Source organism: Lepidochelys kempii, chromosome 1 (assembly GCF_965140265.1).
Source record: "Lepidochelys kempii isolate rLepKem1 chromosome 1, rLepKem1.hap2, whole genome shotgun sequence".
Classification (NCBI taxonomy): domain Eukaryota; kingdom Metazoa; phylum Chordata; order Testudines; family Cheloniidae; genus Lepidochelys; species Lepidochelys kempii.
This window is the reverse complement of record NC_133256.1, coordinates 175,107,936-175,125,462: the sequence shown is the minus strand read 5'-3', so window position 1 is coordinate 175,125,462 and position 17,527 is coordinate 175,107,936.

The window sequence follows — 17,527 nt, the reverse complement described above, 5'->3', positions numbered from 1 at the left end:
TCATAATATCTTGTTTGCTGATGTATCCTGAGTAGAGCTGGCTGAAACGCAGGTTTTTCAGTTCATGAGAGATTTAACAATTTGGTTTCACTCCAATTCAGACGAAAACCAATTGTTTTGAAATTTCTAAGGAACCAGAAATCCTGTGGGGAAAGAGGGAATTGTTTCAGAAACACTGACACATGGTATTTCTAAAACAAAATGCACTTCTGGGGCCATCAGCTGCTGACTGGAATTGACATTGTCACGGTTCTCAGGGGTTCCAGGCTCCCAGTTCCATATCCAGGAGCATAGAAACCCTGAGACACCTCCCTCTCCTGGTTTTCTGGAATCCTTGCTTTGGAGCTGGAGCCATGTCCCAGCTAAAGTCAGAGTTCCCAGGGCTTCCAAGCTTCCAGCTCCACAGCTGGGAGTTTGGAACCCCTGGCATGGTCTGGCTGCCCCACCCAGATCCAAGAGACCTGGGCTTCCCAGAGACCTGGCAGAGAACCAGGAAATTTTATTCTACCAGAAAATTTCTAACCAGAAAATTTCTAACCAGCTCAAATCATGAGGATGATCTCATGCCAGGGCTCAATTCGATTAATAACCTTTACAGAGTATAGTGTGAGCTAGTGGATAGATGACTGGACTGGTTATCACAAGACTCCGATTATGTTCCTGGCTCTGCCACTGACCTGTTGTGTTAACTTGGACAAGTCCCTTCCCCTCTCTGTGCACCTGTTTACCTTCCACCCTTTGTTCTTCTTGTCTATTTAGATTGTAGGCTCTTTGGGGCAGGTATCATCTTCCTTGTCATTGTTACAAGACAATCAGAGTAAAATGTAGCATAAGTTACATCTTTATTACTATAATTTTATTTGAACAAAATATCTGAAATAAAAATTCTGTTTGATTTATAAGGAAAAAAGGAGTTGCTAGAAAATATTAGGCCATGTCTACCACACAAAGTTTGGTTGACATAAGTTATGTTGGTGTATCACTACCCCAGTTAATGCATTGTGCGTGCACATGTATACTTGGCTCTGTGGGTCAGTGGTGTATTTACTCACCAGGAGTGCTTGTGTTGATGCACAGCGTGGTGCACCATGGGTAGGTACCCCAGTGTGCAGCTTACCAACATCTGGTGCACTTTCTTTTAGGAAATTTTGATAAAGCATAGTGGGCAGAAATAAGTCAGGCAGGAGTGACTGGGAGCATGGGCATCATGCAACTCCCATCATGCAACTTTCTTCATCCCATAATTGTACCATATCCTATCATTTTTGTGCCTCACTTTAGAATCCCACAAATGAGGTGGCATTTTTCGCTGTCCACCATCACTGACAGAAGCATGGAGCCCACCTAGCTCTGCACTATTGTCATGAGCATTGCAAACACAGGCCCACTGATCCCCCAGTATTTGCAGAGCTACAGGAAGAAATGCAGCAATGGAGACATGATGATTTTGTGGAGGACAGTTTGCTGTTGGACATAAGGAAAAATCAATTCAAGGTTGGTGGTGATATCCAAGGAGTAGCTGCAGATGGTGAAGTGCTGATTCTGGGCCTGAGAAATGAGCACTTAGTGGGATTGCATCGTCATGCAGGTTTGGGCCAATGAGCAGCAGCCATATTCCTGGATCTGTGTGCTGAGCTCACCCCAGCCCTTCAGTGCAAGGATGTCAGCATGAGAGTTGCTCTGACAGCTGAGAAGTGAGTGGCAATTGCCATCTAGAGGCTTATAGCTTCAGATTGCAGCCGGTCCGTGGGAAATCATTTTGGAACTGGAAAATCCCTCAGTGGGGGCCATTGTCATGCAAGTGTGCAGGGCCATTAATAGCATCCTGCAACGCAGGACTGTGACTCTCGGCAATGTACAGGACGTAGTGGATGGATTTGCCGCAGTGGGGTTCCTGAACTGCAGTGGGGTAATAGAGGGCACGCAGATCCCTGTTTTGGCACCAGTCCATCTTGTCACAGAGTACATCAACAGAAAGGGACTCTTTTCTATGCTTATGCAAGTGCTGATAGATCACCTGAGATGCATCACCTATATCAGTGTTGGCTATCCAGGGAATGTGCATGCTGCATGCATCTTTAAGAACACAGGACTGTTCAGAAAGCTACAAGCAGGGCCATTCTTTCCTGACTGATGGATTACCATTGGTGATGGTGAAATGCCAACAGTGATCCTGGGGGATGCAACCTAAACCTTACTCCCCTGGCTCAAGAAGCTATACACCGGACACCTCAACAACATTAAGGAAAGATTCTGTAACAGTCTTGGGCTTCATTAAATAAGAAACCAGTGAATGAGAAAGGAATAAAACTTTAATAAAACAAACTGAAGTGTGTCTCTGGTGAACTGCTGCACAAAGCCATGCGTTGTTCACAACCCACGCTTCCAGGACACATCTCCAAATTCCTATGTTCATAATACTGTCCCTTATGAAGGAACATCTCTAAACTATAATCTTCTACAATCCCCATGCCATGGAGTAAGAATGCTCTTACACCTCTGGACAGGCTACTCAGGTCTTGGGGCTTGGCACTGGGTGTTCGGTTAGGGAATGTCTACACTGCAATTAGACATCCGTGGCTGGCCCATGCCTGCTGACCTAGGCTCGTGGGGCTTGGGCTAAGGGGCTGTTTAATTGTGGTGTAGATGTTCAGGCTTGGGCTTCAGCCTGAGTTCTGAGACCCTCCGCCTTGCAGGATCGTAGAGCCCGGGACAGCTCAAGCCCGAATGTCTACACTGCAATTAAACAGCCCCGTAGCCTTAGCCCTGCAAGCCTGAGTCAGCTGACAGGGGTCAGGTGTGGGTTTTTAACTGCAGTGTAGACATTCCCTCAGGGCTTATCCACAGCTTTATACCCCTCTAAAGACTGATCTCAGTGAGTTGAGTTTACAGTAAAACTGAAATGTCTGGTCCTTGCTGTGTTTTTTACCTTGGGCTGACTCATGCATATTAATTACCACATGGTAAAAAACGCACTTTTTTTAGCAGTGAGTCACAATTCTTCCCAGAGCTACTCCTGGGTTGGGGCAGTTCATGCACCAAGTCTTGCTCAAGGCTGTGCTTACAATCAAGCTCTAAATCTCCACACCTCTCCTTTTATTACTGTCTTTGGGCAGGAATGACATGCCCAAAGACAGTTATAAAAGGTTTTTACAACTACCATTTGCAGTAACAACTTTAGATGGATTGCACGCAGAAATACCTAAATTTCTCACGAGTGCTACTAGTTTTGTTATAGATCAAAAAATGTAATAGTTACCTCAGCAAGTGCAAGCAGCATGAGGAACTGTCAAGTGTTTAACGACAATCCAAAAGTCGCACACTGATGCAAAATAAATACTGGTATAATTTAACAGGCAATGTAAGGTCACCCTCCACCATTAAAAGATTCAGAATCAAGTTGGAACAGTTAATCTCTGCAAAAGACAATTTGACAATTACAGATTTAGGTTTCAATTTTTCAGAATGTTTGTTATTTTTCATTCACGTATCACCTCCTTTGACCTTTAAGGTAGCATGGGTCTTTGTCTGTACACGAGAGGTGCAAATCTATGAGATGGTAAATGAAGTTTTTGGATTCGCTAGGCTCAATTTCTATGGGTGTTTCGAACCTGTATTGAAGTTATGTTCATCTGGTCTTGGAGGAAAAGGGCAATGTCCGAGTGACCAACTCTCAAAGAAGATAGAGACAGTGACAGTAGACAAGCTAACGGGTATATGTGGCAGGGTGCTGCTGGAGAAGCCCTTAATCAGTTCCTGCCGCTCAAGCCTCAATCAGGAAAAATGGATAGGGGCTAGGTGAACTGCCCTATGTTTGTCTGATAACTGACCACACCTGCCAGCCTCATTAGCAGGAGCTATAAGGCTTGAAGGAAGTGAGAGAAATGGGGGTGGAGACTAGGAGTGGGAGGTCAGGCTCCGAGGGAGCCGGAGCCGGAGCCTCCGAGTCTGTTGCTGACCAGGCCTGTGGTAGGCCAAGCAGAAGCAAAAACCAATATGTAGTTGGAAACTGGTGTTGGGAAACTGATCACAAATAAAGAACATGGGTGTTGCACCAGACTGAAGTGTCCCTGATTCACGGAGGAGAGGGGCCAAGGGGCTGACTCCGGAGCGGCACTGTGGGTTCCCCTTTGCAGTATGATACCTTGTCAGCTATTAATCCTGGAGGACATTGAGTGAAAAATGAAAAAAGGAAGCACTGGGAAAAGATAGTCAAAGCATTGACACATCTATCATTCCAGCTGAAAGAGACACAGACTAAGAACAAGTGACCATGCATCAGTGACCCAAGGAATTATTTTGTATAGTTATACAAGGGAAGCAGAGAAGTCAAATCCACATTCTTTGTGAAAACAACTTTTTATAAGGGATAAGGTTTCCAGGCCCACTGTATTTGTTGCCATGATAAATACACTTACATTAAAAAAAAATTGTAAACCACACGCACACAAAAATCACATTTAAATAACAATTCAGATATTACCAAGAGCTTACAAAGTTCAAACCTACATTTCATCCTCCATGTCTTTTGTGAGGTCTACAGGTAAAAAGCAGTACAGAAAAAATTATGTAAGTGGACTTTCTCCTGGTCCTACAGACTATTTAATGACTTTTAGATTATAAACTCTTCTGGGGCAGACACTTTTCTCTTTGCACGGTGCACACTGAAGCTTTTAAGTGTAAGACCCGCCATAAAGAATAGAACTCAGATCCCCTGGCTCCCAGTCTAGCCTGCTACCCGCTAGACAGCTCTATCTCCCCTGCTCTTAAAATAGAGAGAAGGTCCAAAAACTGGTAGGGAGAATTGGAGAAACAAAGACGCAGAAGCCCTGAGCCATAATCTAGTATATTTTACTCCTCATTCTCACTAGTCCCATATTGACTTTTTTCTCCCCGTCCCCTCCCAAAAATTAATATCTGTAATATGAATACACAAACAAAAAACTTAATGCTATCTTTCCAAGGAGAGGACATATTCCACTGAGCATCAAAAAGCACAGTGGATACAATCCATGCAACCTCATTTCTACACCTCCTTAAAGACTCTGCTGTGCTACGCTAGGTCATATTACTTGTTCTGTCCCATTGTTAACAGTAGAATGGAGAGACACACAAAGCAAGTTCATTTTCAGGCCTGGTCTGCACCAGAAAATGAGGTCAGTTTAACCACATAGGGCAGGGATGTGAAAATCCATACCCCTGACTGATGCAGTTAAGCTGATCGTATTCCCCATGTAGACAGCACTAGGTCAGTGGAAGAATTCTTCATCGACCTAGCTACTGCCTCTTGGGGAGGTGGATTACCTATGCTGACAAAAGAATCCCTCCCATCATCGTAGGTAGTATCTACACTAAAATGTTACAGCAACACAGCTGTGCCACTGTAGCGCTTTAAGTATAGACTAGCTCTCAGAGAATGGATACTCTGTGTTAGAATTGAACAATAGGAAACACAAGCAGAATTAGCATTTTAATGGGAAACAATAAGAGTCTGAAAATTTCCTTAATTTGGCTATCCAGCACCATCTAAAAACTGCCTGCTTGAGAGAAAGCGAGAGGGCATTATACACAGATGTATAAGAAATTCAGCTTGTGTTTTAATAAGGGATGAACTGAAGTACTCAATGCAGCTGACCTTGCTTCAGACACATTTTCCTGATGCAAAATGCTGTAGTTTCAGACCCACTTTCACACATTCCATGAATAGATATCATTACTCATTACCACTTTTATCATTATAAGTGTTAAAACAATGAGGCGATAACAAGGGAGAAGGACAAAAATAGGCTTTAAAGACCTTCTTTAAAAAGTATGTTATATAGGGTATTATATGGCAGCTTGTTAGAAAGGAGGAAAAAGTAGCACAGGCTGGATCCTGAAAACTCTTCCTCACAGGAGCTGTCCTATTGGAATCCGAACTTCTCACTCTCTTATTCCTTTCCAAAACTTGGCGTAAGACACAGTGCCAGGGTTGAAGAGATAATGGACTGGATTCTGTGCCATTGACTTCAATGGGAGCTTTGCCACTGACTCCAGAAGGCGGGGGAGACAGAGGATCAAGCCCAGCATGTGCATCGTTACTGCTGTTTTGAAGTTGAATCAATACAATTTTTATTAGAACAATGAGGTACCTGGTGAGACATTCCAGAGACAATTTCCATATCTATTTGTAGCAAACCATCTACGGGTAGCTAGTGTGAAAAGAAAGGAGCACATAGACTGGGGTGTGGAGATGGGTGAACGTCTGACATGCCAAATTATGGAGACTGAATTTAACTCATTATGGTGACCACTCATTAGCTTTGAAGAGAAAGTGTACGAATAGTTGAACTGTGGTCACAGGTGACAGTGAGGGTAAAAGTATTTGAGGATCTTTGGTCTCGTACTGCTTGCCCTATGTTGTGGATTGGCAGGGTACATTCTGAAACTCTTTAATCATTTTCTTTTTTAATAGAAAACTGGCAGTTCACAAATACTGAATTTTGCTATTTGCAAAGAAGCCGGCTTTTTGATAAATTGTATCAGTCAAAAGAACTCTGTCATCTAGCCAATTTCAGATTCAGATGAATAAGACTGGCAATTATTTGAACAATTTTGAAAGCAAGATATTCAGACCTAATAGTATGCTTCCTTTTGATAACCAATTCCTGCTCTATATTTGTATTTGCAACACCATCCTCTATACAAATGACAATGCCGTGGCTTTTTATATGGATTTTTCTCATTTGATAAAACTGATTATCAGACACAACACCAAAACAAAATTAATCTGACAGTTACCTTCGGAGACTGCTCCATTGTCAGCAGCAACACAATCAGAGCAAATGGAGAGCTTAGGCAATTTTACTATACTTCTCCAATCTATTGTATATGTGGGGAGCTGACAGCTAATTGATTCCAGTGTCCATTGAACCAAGTGGTGCTAAAGTTGGAGAACTGTGCTGTGTGACATCAAGGACTGGATCCTACTCCCATCAAAGTCAAGGGCAAAACTTCTATTGACTTCAATGGGGGCAGAGGCTTAGGCCATAGCATTGCATTTTCTTTTATACGCCTGTTTATAGCCTAGAATCAGCATGACACTTAACTTCTTTGCTTTAACTAACAATGGGATTATTTATGTGGTTAAGTGCTTTGCTGAATCAGGACCCATTAGGGGGGTTAAATGTTGGAATAACATGAGATGAAATACAAACTAGAACATGATGCCACATGTGTGATTCAAAATGCTTCCTTGAAGAAACATGGATATTGCACGTCCTCTTTCGATGTATCACATTAACCTCTGTACATTTTACAACACGAAGTCAAATGAATTTGCTGCTGCAAGGGCAAAACAGAGAGATATGTTGTCTGATGGTGAAGACAGTTTGATTTCCATAGACTGCTCATAGATTCATATATTTAAAAAGCCAGAAGGGATCATTATGATCATTTATTCTTACGGCCGGCATAACACAGGGTAACTTCTGCATCAAGCCCATAACTTCTGTTTGAGTGAGAGTGTATATTGCATGGCTCATCTACACCACAAATTAAGGTGTAACTGTAGCACTGACAGGCATACCTCACTTTAATCTAGTTTGGGCAGGTAGCAATAGCAGTGAAGACAGCACTGACTTCAGCTTGGGCTAGCCACCCCACTGTAAGCCCAGTGGGGACCTGGATACATAGTACAATCTCATCATACTTTGCAGTCTAGACATTCCCTTTGAAATGTACTGATCATATAAGTGTAAATATGTAAACAGGCCTAGAATAAGTTTGATCATTTTTCCTAAATTCTTTAACTCTACAGGGATGGGATAGATTTTTTTTTCTTAAAAGAAAAACTGCACCTGGATTTTTTTTATTTTTTTTTTAATCCTCATGAATGGCTCCAAATCATCATCCCTGGGGCATTTGCTCTGAGAACAGGTACAGCGTGGATGGCATTCACTCCTTGGCTATTCTCTAGAAGGGTGATAGTTTGTGTGGCAGTTTCTGTAATGTGGACAGTGGTCAGCTCTGAACTGAGCCCAGTGAATTCATTTCACATGGACCACTGAACAGCCATCAGATAACACAGTTCTGTCACTGTGAACCTGGACCAGATTCACACTGACAGTTTACAATAGAAGTGGAAAACTCTAATATATTAGTACCCCCTCAGAGGTTTGTAACTAAGGCCTGGTCTACAATAGAAAGAAGGTTGACATAAATCACTTTGTCAACCAGTTGTGCACGTATCTAAGCTCAAATTTGTCTCTGGCCAATGTAAGCGCTCTGTTATGGTGACACAGTAACACCACCTCTGCGAACGGCATTGAGCCATGGTCGACAATGAGGTCAAAGCATTGTGAGTGTAGACTGTGCATGACCTATATTGACCCTAACAGTCCTCCAGCAGCTGTCCCACAATGCCTGACACTGACTGCTCTGCTCAAGAATTATGAACTCCACTGCGTAGGGGTCAGAGACATCTGAAGCTACACACACACTTTTAAAAAACCTGCACATTTTTGAAATGCCTTTTCCTGATTGCCCAGCTTGGTGAGCACACCTAGCAGCTCTTCCTTGTCGTGTGGAATTGCCCAACCAACCACACCAGTTACACACTTCTGTCTGAAGTAGACAGGAGGTATTGGATCTCCTGGTCTTGTGGGGTGACGAGACTGAGCAAGCACAGCTACAGAGCAGTCATAGAAACATGGACATCTACAAAAAGATTGCACAGGGGCATTGCTGGCACATGATGGCATATATCACATTGGTAGATGTGCAGGTGAACGAGCCTCCCACACTATCAGAGGCTCGTTCACCTGCACATCTACCAATGTGATATATGCCATCATGTGCCAGCAATGCCCCTCTGCCATGTACATTGGTCAAACTGGACAGTCTCTACGTAAAAGAATAAATGGACACAAATCAGATGTCAAGAATTATAACATTCAAAAACCAGTCAGAGAACACTTCAATCTCTCTGGTCACGCAATTATAGACATGAAAGTTGCGATATTACAACAGAAAAACTTCAAATCCAAACTCCAGCAAGAGACTGCTGAATTGGAATTCATTTGCAAATTGGATACAATTAACTTAGGCTTGAATAGAGACTGGGAGTGGCTAAGTCATTATGCAAGGTAACCTATTTCCCCTTGTTTTTTCCCCCCAGACATTCTTGTTAAACCCTGGATTTGTGCTGGAAATGGCCCACCTTGATTATCATACACATTGTAAGGAGAGTGGTCACTTTAGATAAGCTATTACCAGCAGGAGAGTGAGGTGCGGGGAGAGAAAACCTTTTGTAGTGATAATCACCCATTTTTTCATGGTTTGTGTGTATAAAAACGTCTTCTGTACTTTCCACAGTATGCATCCGATGAAGTGAGCTGTAGCTCACGAAAGTTTATGCTCAGATAAATTAGTTAGTCTCTAAGGTGCCACAAGTACTCCTTTTCTTTTTGCAAATACAGACTAACACGGCTGTTACTCTGAAACCTATAAATACAATGGTACATATGTGTGTTTTATCTGTAGTTGCTGCCTCTGGGGCCTTGAGAGGTGCCCCTCCTCACACACGGGCTGACCCCGATGAGGAGGAGGAGGAAGAAGGATTCAGAAGAGATGTTCAGTGAGATACTGCAAGCCAGTGCTGCAACAGACCATGAACAGAGGACCTGGAGGGTGAATACTGAAGATAGTATGGAGAAGGAAAGAGTGGACAGGAGAAAGGTCTGGGAGTCCCCTCAGGAAGAGGAAAGGGGCACGCACCAGAACATAATGGGGTTTCTCCGTCACAAACACAAATGCTGTAGGCTCTTGTGGAGCTACAGGTTCAACAAGCACAGGCTCACCTCACTTTGCAGTCAATGGAGAACTCCATTTTAGCACCCTACCCCACCTCACAACATTCCAGGTGGCAAAAAAGGCACAACCCTACCTCTACCACTCCAAGACGGGGAACGGTAAGGACAAACCTAGCTTCACATACACTGATGTAGGAGAGCTATGATTGACGTATGAGTAGCCAAAATGATCTGAAATGGACAGGAATGTTCTTTTGCCTTGTAAAGTTCTGTTCCGTTAATTTATTTCAGAAGTTTTCATTGTATTTGTTTGCACATTGTTTTTTTTGTTTTTGTTTTGTTTTGCACTGGTTTTGGAACACAATAAAATTCTATTTTGGGGAAATTAAGTCATCTTTATTACTTCACAACATATGCTACAGACTGTCTCCTGCTACACAAAGCACTCACAACTTTTTATCATACAGGACGGCGGAACTCAGGATCAGTGACAAACACAGTGTAATAATCCATAAATATACAGCAAGCACCACACAATTCCTAACCAGCCCCCAAAGTGCAGGGACAGCTAAAGCACAGTAGACCACACTTCATTACTGTGGCTCACTGTTAAAATGCTGTTTTCAAGGCCTCCACCTGACACATAGCTCCACACTGAGCTCTTCTAGTAGTCCCTGTGTCTGGCTGGTCAAACTCAGCAAACAACCTCTCCACTCCACCAGCAACTATTCCCCTTGGCCTCACAGGCACAATGCAGGACACAACAGGCAGCTATCACCATGGTGATATTTTTCTCACTGAGCTCAAATCTTGTGAGTAAACAACTCCAGCGTCCCTTCTGTCTTTCTGCATCTTTTAAGCCAGTAGTTGACTCTGTAGAGATATGTTTGTAGAAGATAATTTAGAGATGCTCCCTCAAAAGGGACAGTATTATGAACATATGAATTTGGAGATGTACCTTGAAGGCAGGGGTTGGGAAACACCACATGGCTGTGTACAGCAGTTCACCAGAGATGCTTTCCAATTTGTTTTATTAAAGTTTTATTTCTTTCTTATTCACTGGTTTGTTATTTAATGAATCCCAAGATCATTACAGGGTTGTGGTCCTAGTTATCATCTACGCCCTTTGATATATGTCATTACAGAAAACTGATAACGTTAAAAATAAATGGCCCAACAGTATACTGTCTCAATAGGAGGTAGAGAGTAGAACTGTGTATTCTTACCTGTAGTTCTGTTCTTTGCACTCAGAGGCAGGAGTTCTTGAACTAGAGGTGCTGTGGGTGCGGCAGCACCCCCTGGCTTGAAGTGGTTTCCATCTTATACAGGGTTTACAGTGTGATTCAATGGCTTTCAGCACCCTCACTCTACAGATTGTTCCAATGCCACTGCTTAAAGGGAGTTATGATCGGGTCCTATTGTTCTAGTGCAGTGTCCTCCCTCTTACACTTCAGAAGAAAGATGATTTACATGGAATGTTCATCCACGTAAGCATTTTTTTTTTGTATGCAGTGGGCTATTCAAATGAGAATACATCACTAAGGAGTTGCATCTATTGTATGTTTAAATCAAACCAGTAATTCAGTATCTAAGTGACCAACACTTACTAGGTCTAAGATCGTTTGTTTTTTTTAATTGAAAATCTGCTGATTGTAGAAGCATAAAGAAGAATGGTAAGATATTTGAATAGTGTAATAGGCTCTGAATGGTAATTTATAATCTCTTTATTAACTGTGGGGCTATCAGGTGAAATTGTGACTGCATGAACCGACTTCTTTTTACAAGTGTATGTAACAAGCACATGCAAAATTTTAGAGCCAAAATATTATGCTTGAGGTTAAATATTTTAAATATTAGACTAATAAAGGGATAAACCTCTTTAAAGGGCACTTATATAAACTGATGTTCCTAAAAGATATAAAGTGGAAATGTAGTGTTTGCTGCACCGCCCACTGTTATGAATACAAGAGAAACAACAGGCAAAATATTTTTTGAAGCTCACTTTGAGACTATTTGAATAACAGACATTAGAGAGACTGTAATATCATTTGTTTTACTAATTATCTCTATCCCATTCACAAATGGGTTTGTGTGGTGGTAAATCTGTTAATCCTAGGAAAATATCAAATACTAGACTTGCTTTCTCAACTCAGTTCTTTGGTCTAAAAGGCTCTTATCCCTAACATATGAAAATTAGACATTTCATGATCTTTTGAATAAGTATGGTAGAGACTGTCTCAAAGAAGGGCCAGATAGTACAGTCCCTCTTCTGGCCAAACTCCCTACTGAGTTCAGTATCTAACTTCTGTTATTTATCATGCCCTAAGAGGTAACTTTTATTGACAGTGGACCCATAACATATTACTGCAGTGATCACATCCTTCAGGCAAATAGTCTTTGAGAGAGAGAGAGAAAGAAATAGCACCTCACTAAAATGTTCAATGGTTTTTTATTTTGGGGCCAAGTTTTACCTCACACATTTCTTACTGGTAAATTTAATTCTATTAGGTCACAATCCTGCAATTGCTTCCATGTGGGTAGACATCATACCCTATGAAGCACTGAGCTTAATGGCACTCTACACAGGCATATGAGTCTGCCCTTATGGATCACTCTTTAGGTACAGGGCCTACAATTTCTTTCCTCCTGCACCTCCTTTTGTTTTGTTTTGTTTTTGCATGACAGCTTCAATGGCCTGCATAGAAACCCCCCTTTCCTCCCACTCCGATCCTACCTATATAGTACAGGCTTAAATTCAGTGCTTTGTTACACCTCCACAAACCTATTGAGGTTGAGATATAAATGAGATCAGAATTTGGTCCTAAGATGTCAAGGTGTTTCAGTTATGTGGGAGGGTAATGTCTGACTTTTTGTGGGAAGAGGAGGTGAGCATTTTCTGAGGTTGCAGCAGTAATAAGCTGAAATTCTTCTCTTGGTGTGTAGCACTTTTATGTCCAATTCAATCCTATAAAACATAATATATGTCTTAGAGAGTGACATATCTTTTTTTTCAGTACATTAAAATATTTAATTACACGGGTTAGTTAATTGAACCAGAAACTGCTTCAAAAATCTCTTTTTATCTTAAACCAAGCTCTGAACATTTGCGACTGCCCACAAGTCTCTAAACACTGGCCACATTCACACATTTTTATGTGCAAAGGAATACAATTTTGTTTCTCGTTGAGTTGGTTTTTTCTCATTTAAAAGAGGAGGGGGTCCTCTAGCGGTGAACTACAAGTTTTACTCATAGGGTATGAGACTTGAGAACATTTGACTCTAGCTGTTTGAATGTTGCAAATCAGGATTCAGAAACATGCATTCAAACTGTAAACCATTGCTCGGCTTATCCATATTCATACCCATTGTTAAGTATAAGTCTCCAACATTTGTGTGAACAGATTTTGTTCTTCCAAAGGTGTGGGAGATTTCTGTTTTTCTTATACATACCTCTATTTTCTGGAGAAGAATGTATTTAGGAGTGACCTTTTGGAAATCCTTATTCTCCTGTTGAAAAGAAAATTGCTACATAATCAGGGAGGAGAAGTAATATAATGTGGCTTTTGTGACCAACCAAACAACATCAATGGCCAAATGAAACAGCTTCCGAAATGGTTAATTCAAAACTAACCATCAATTAGTTACAAATAACAAATACAGTCACAAAAATGAGGATCATTTCACAAATAATTCACCAGTAAAAAAAAATTAAATTAGCATTGAATGTTAGTTAGAACGAAGCATCTGACCAGCTCATGATGTGACACAACTTGAAGGAACACAGTGTACTTCAAAAGGGCATTTATATAACAGGATGTGATGTGATCACTTTTGTTTGGTTACCTTATTAGCTGCACACAAACATCAGTCAAGTACTTTTAAGCAGCCCTGGGGATGTCTCAGCTTTTTGCTCTTGACTTCTCAGAATATTTCCAGTTTTTCATGTATGAATGAACTTGGCTCCTTTTTGCTATTTCAATTTGTTTTTCTCTTTCTCCAGCCCCATTTCAGATTGCAATTGTCTGCTAAGGAAGATGGGGACAGATGATAGGAGCTAGAAGCACAGTACCTGGCATGAAAAGCGATGTCTTCCTTTTTATTAGGGCTTGCTGGACGACAGTAATTACATTTTGTGAACAATGTTGAGGTTGCAACATTTGTTTTCATTTCTCATTCAAAATTTTAATGAAAAATGAAAGTGAAAGAGAGAGAGAGACTGACAGACAGACACCTCCATCCACCCCGGAATAGCTAAAAGCCCAGTTGTTGGGCTGTTCACCTGTTATGCTGGAGACCCAGGTTCAAGTTCCTTCTCCAAATTAGGATACTGATTTCAAACTAGACCTGTGAAATCTCCCCAATGAAATTTTCGTTGAAAAGATGCTTTTCTGTGAAAAGTTTCCATTTCAATTAATTGTAATTTTTCGATGTAAAAATGTTTAGTTGAAAAATTCCCAACCAGCTCCTTTGTTTATCTCTCTGGAATCTACATATTTTGAAAGTGTTACTTTAATCTGTGTGCCTCAGTTCTCAGTCTATAAAATGGCAATAATAGCATTTCCCTACCTCACAGAGATAGTCCCGGATTAACCAATGCACCCTGGGTGTACTTGCACAGGGCCCCTATCTGAGTGGAGGCCCCAACTACCAGATTTTGGTGGGTGGAATGGCAACCTGGCACACTGGGTTGTGACATCGCTCAAGTTTGGCCTGGCTGCCCCTCCATCATGATGTGGGGGGGAGGGCAGTAGGACAAATTTGAATCTAGGTGTGTGGATGGGGGCAGTTTCCATAGTTCACAGGACCTCAGAATTCTTTAGACCCAGCCACTGCTTAGGGATGTTGTGAAGATAAATACATTTAAGATTATGAAGGGTTCAGATACTTTGGTAAAGGTGGAACGTATAATTACCTCAAATATATAAGTAGGTAGGAAAAGATAAGAAATTTATTGAATAAAATTATTCCATAAATTGTTTCTCAAGCTTCTCGAAGTGCTCAAAGAATAATTTTGCTGAGTTTGTAATAGACTTTGGAGTTTTTTCCAGAGCTTCGCTGAGCAGTCGACCATTGAAAGGATCCTAAAGTAGATTACAGTGCAAAGCATAGCCTGTGTCTGGGGTTCTGGGACCATGGTACAACACGCCAGCATATTGGAGAGGAGGAAGCAAGCTGTGATCCTGACTTTGTCACAGGCAGCATTATGAATGGAGGATACAGATGTCCTGAGAGTGCAAAGCTGGCTTCTGATTTCTTTCAGATTCTTTCTTAGAAAGGGTTTTCCCATGGTGAGGGATAATGATAATCTGGTGATGCTGTGGAAGTATGACTGGTGATGCTGGGCCCTCCTTTGCTGCAACTGAAAGGCTGGCAGTGAGAATTCTCAACCTCACAACATATTTCAGTAACCCATAGGACAATACTTCATAACTTCCCGTACAATGACAGCACATACAATCCAACAGGATATTAATGTTCAGCAAATCAAGACTTTTAAAATGATATCTCATAAGGTATACTTTGTATAAAACATATCATACTTATATGAGAGTGGTAAATATGGGGATTCCAGGGTGCTACTTTGAGGTACACAGTGTCACACAACCACTCCCATATTTTTGAACCATTCCTTTACAGTAGGACTGATTTTCTTTTTTCAGTGGAAGGCTACCAGTCACCTAGCAGCAACTAGCAGATGGGAGATTAATTCTTCATTTCCCTTTGCATGGCCATTTCCACTAGAAAGCGCCAGGAGGACTACCCAAGGATCATGTGGTAATAAATAGTCAATAATTTGTAAAATGGATTATGAATTGCATTCCAGTACCCTTTTATGGCTGGACATGTCCACCATATATGCATGAATCTCCTCTTTCTTCACAATTTCTCCAAAATTTTTTCCCATTCAATCTATATCTGTCTGGTGTGAGGTACCTTTGAAACTGTACTTTAAAGAAATTTTGTTTTATTGTGCTTGTGATGGGGTGTACCAACTCCCCACTGGCAATGCTTTGGGTCCAAGAGGCCACACCCCCACACCTCTGCTGGGCATGCTCCCATAGGACGGAGCATATAAAAGGAAGCAGCCCAGTTCAGTCTGGGCTGGCTGAGGAGGAGAGTGGTTGTATACTGCAGGCTCCTGCTTAGAAGCCACTGGGACTCCAGACTGCCAAGACCAAGCACCCTGACTATGCCATGGGAAACCAGCTGATCATGAGAACTAAAGCGGATGATGAGCCAGTACCAGCCAAGGAGATACTAGAGCTGGAACAAAGGGCAAGAAGCAATCCAGGGGATGTGCTGGAGGAACATGGATACCTGAGCCCTGTAACAGGGTAACTGGTTTCAAAGGGCCCTGGGTTGGAATCTGGTGTAATAGGGTGGTCCCAGGTTCCCCTAACCTCTCTGCAGCAGAAGAGGTGACCCCATAGACTCTTGCCACTAGGTGATACTGCTGGCAAGGGAGGCAGCCCCCTGAGACTCTCACCACTGGGAAACCCAGCCACTAGGAGAGGTGCCCTCCCCCCCCCACCCCCTGAGTCTCTCGGTGTTAGGCAACGCTGCAGCCATGAGGGGCGAGCCCATATACTCTTGCCCACCGGGGCAATACAGCTGCTGAAGTAAGTGGCTACTTTTTGGACTCTTACTGCTAGGTGATGCTGATGATGATGTAAACAGACTCTTCTTGGACCCGCACTGACCCCTCGACAGTACTATGAAGTCAGATTGCTGGTTCTCTCTTCTGGATCAAACCCCACTACTCTGTAGTAATTTGTTTGTCCAGGTCCATATACGACATGCTGGGAAAAGGACAACTTTTGTGAGGAAAGTTGTCTGCAAATATTGACATTAATTAGTTACTTTTTGTTTCCTAATTGACCAGATGCCATTGCTTCTATTAAAGTTAGCTTTCTCTAAAACAGATTTTCTAGAAGGTTGTGAAACATAACGCCTAACTTGAAAATGCTGTTACCAGGGGAGAACGGGTCAGCTGAAGATAATTTTGATCTCTAAATAAGGCTCTGTCTACACTAGAGACTTTACAGTAGCACAGATGCAGCTGCACTGCGGTAAGATCTCCTGTGTACCGCACTATGCTGATGGGAGACAACTCTCCTGTTGACACAATTAAACCAACCCCAACACGTGGCAGTAGCTATGTCAGCAGGGGAGCACCTCCCGCTGACATAGCACTGTCCACACCAGCACTTACGTTGGCATAACTTATGTCACTCAGAGGGGTGCACCCTGGCAACATAAGTTATACTGACAAAAGTGCTAGTGTAGACATAGCCTATGCTAGAATAGTTTATTTGCTGAATAGCTGGCCAACCATTTGTATTCCATGGCTCTGCCGATCTTTGAAGTTCTCAGATTCGTGTTTTGGGTTAAGACTTGGATTGTTTACAATGGGTGTCATTGGTGAGGGAAAAGAAATTATTTTATTCTAGCTCTATTTCATACCCATATAGAGTAGCCTTCAGTAAAGGATGTGTGTGAATTTCTGGCAGATGTGATTTTTTTTTTTTAAATCCATGGTAGCGGAGCGATGTTTACACTGCCACAATTTTCTTATTCTTGTTTGTTTGGGTTAGAACATCACTGCTTCTAGCTGACTAGCTTGATAGTACTGTGGAATATTTAGAACCGTGAATGGATCTGTACAAAGTATCTGCACTCACTCTTGGTCTTTTCTTATTCTGTATACAGTCTAACACCCTCTGTATTCCTGCTAT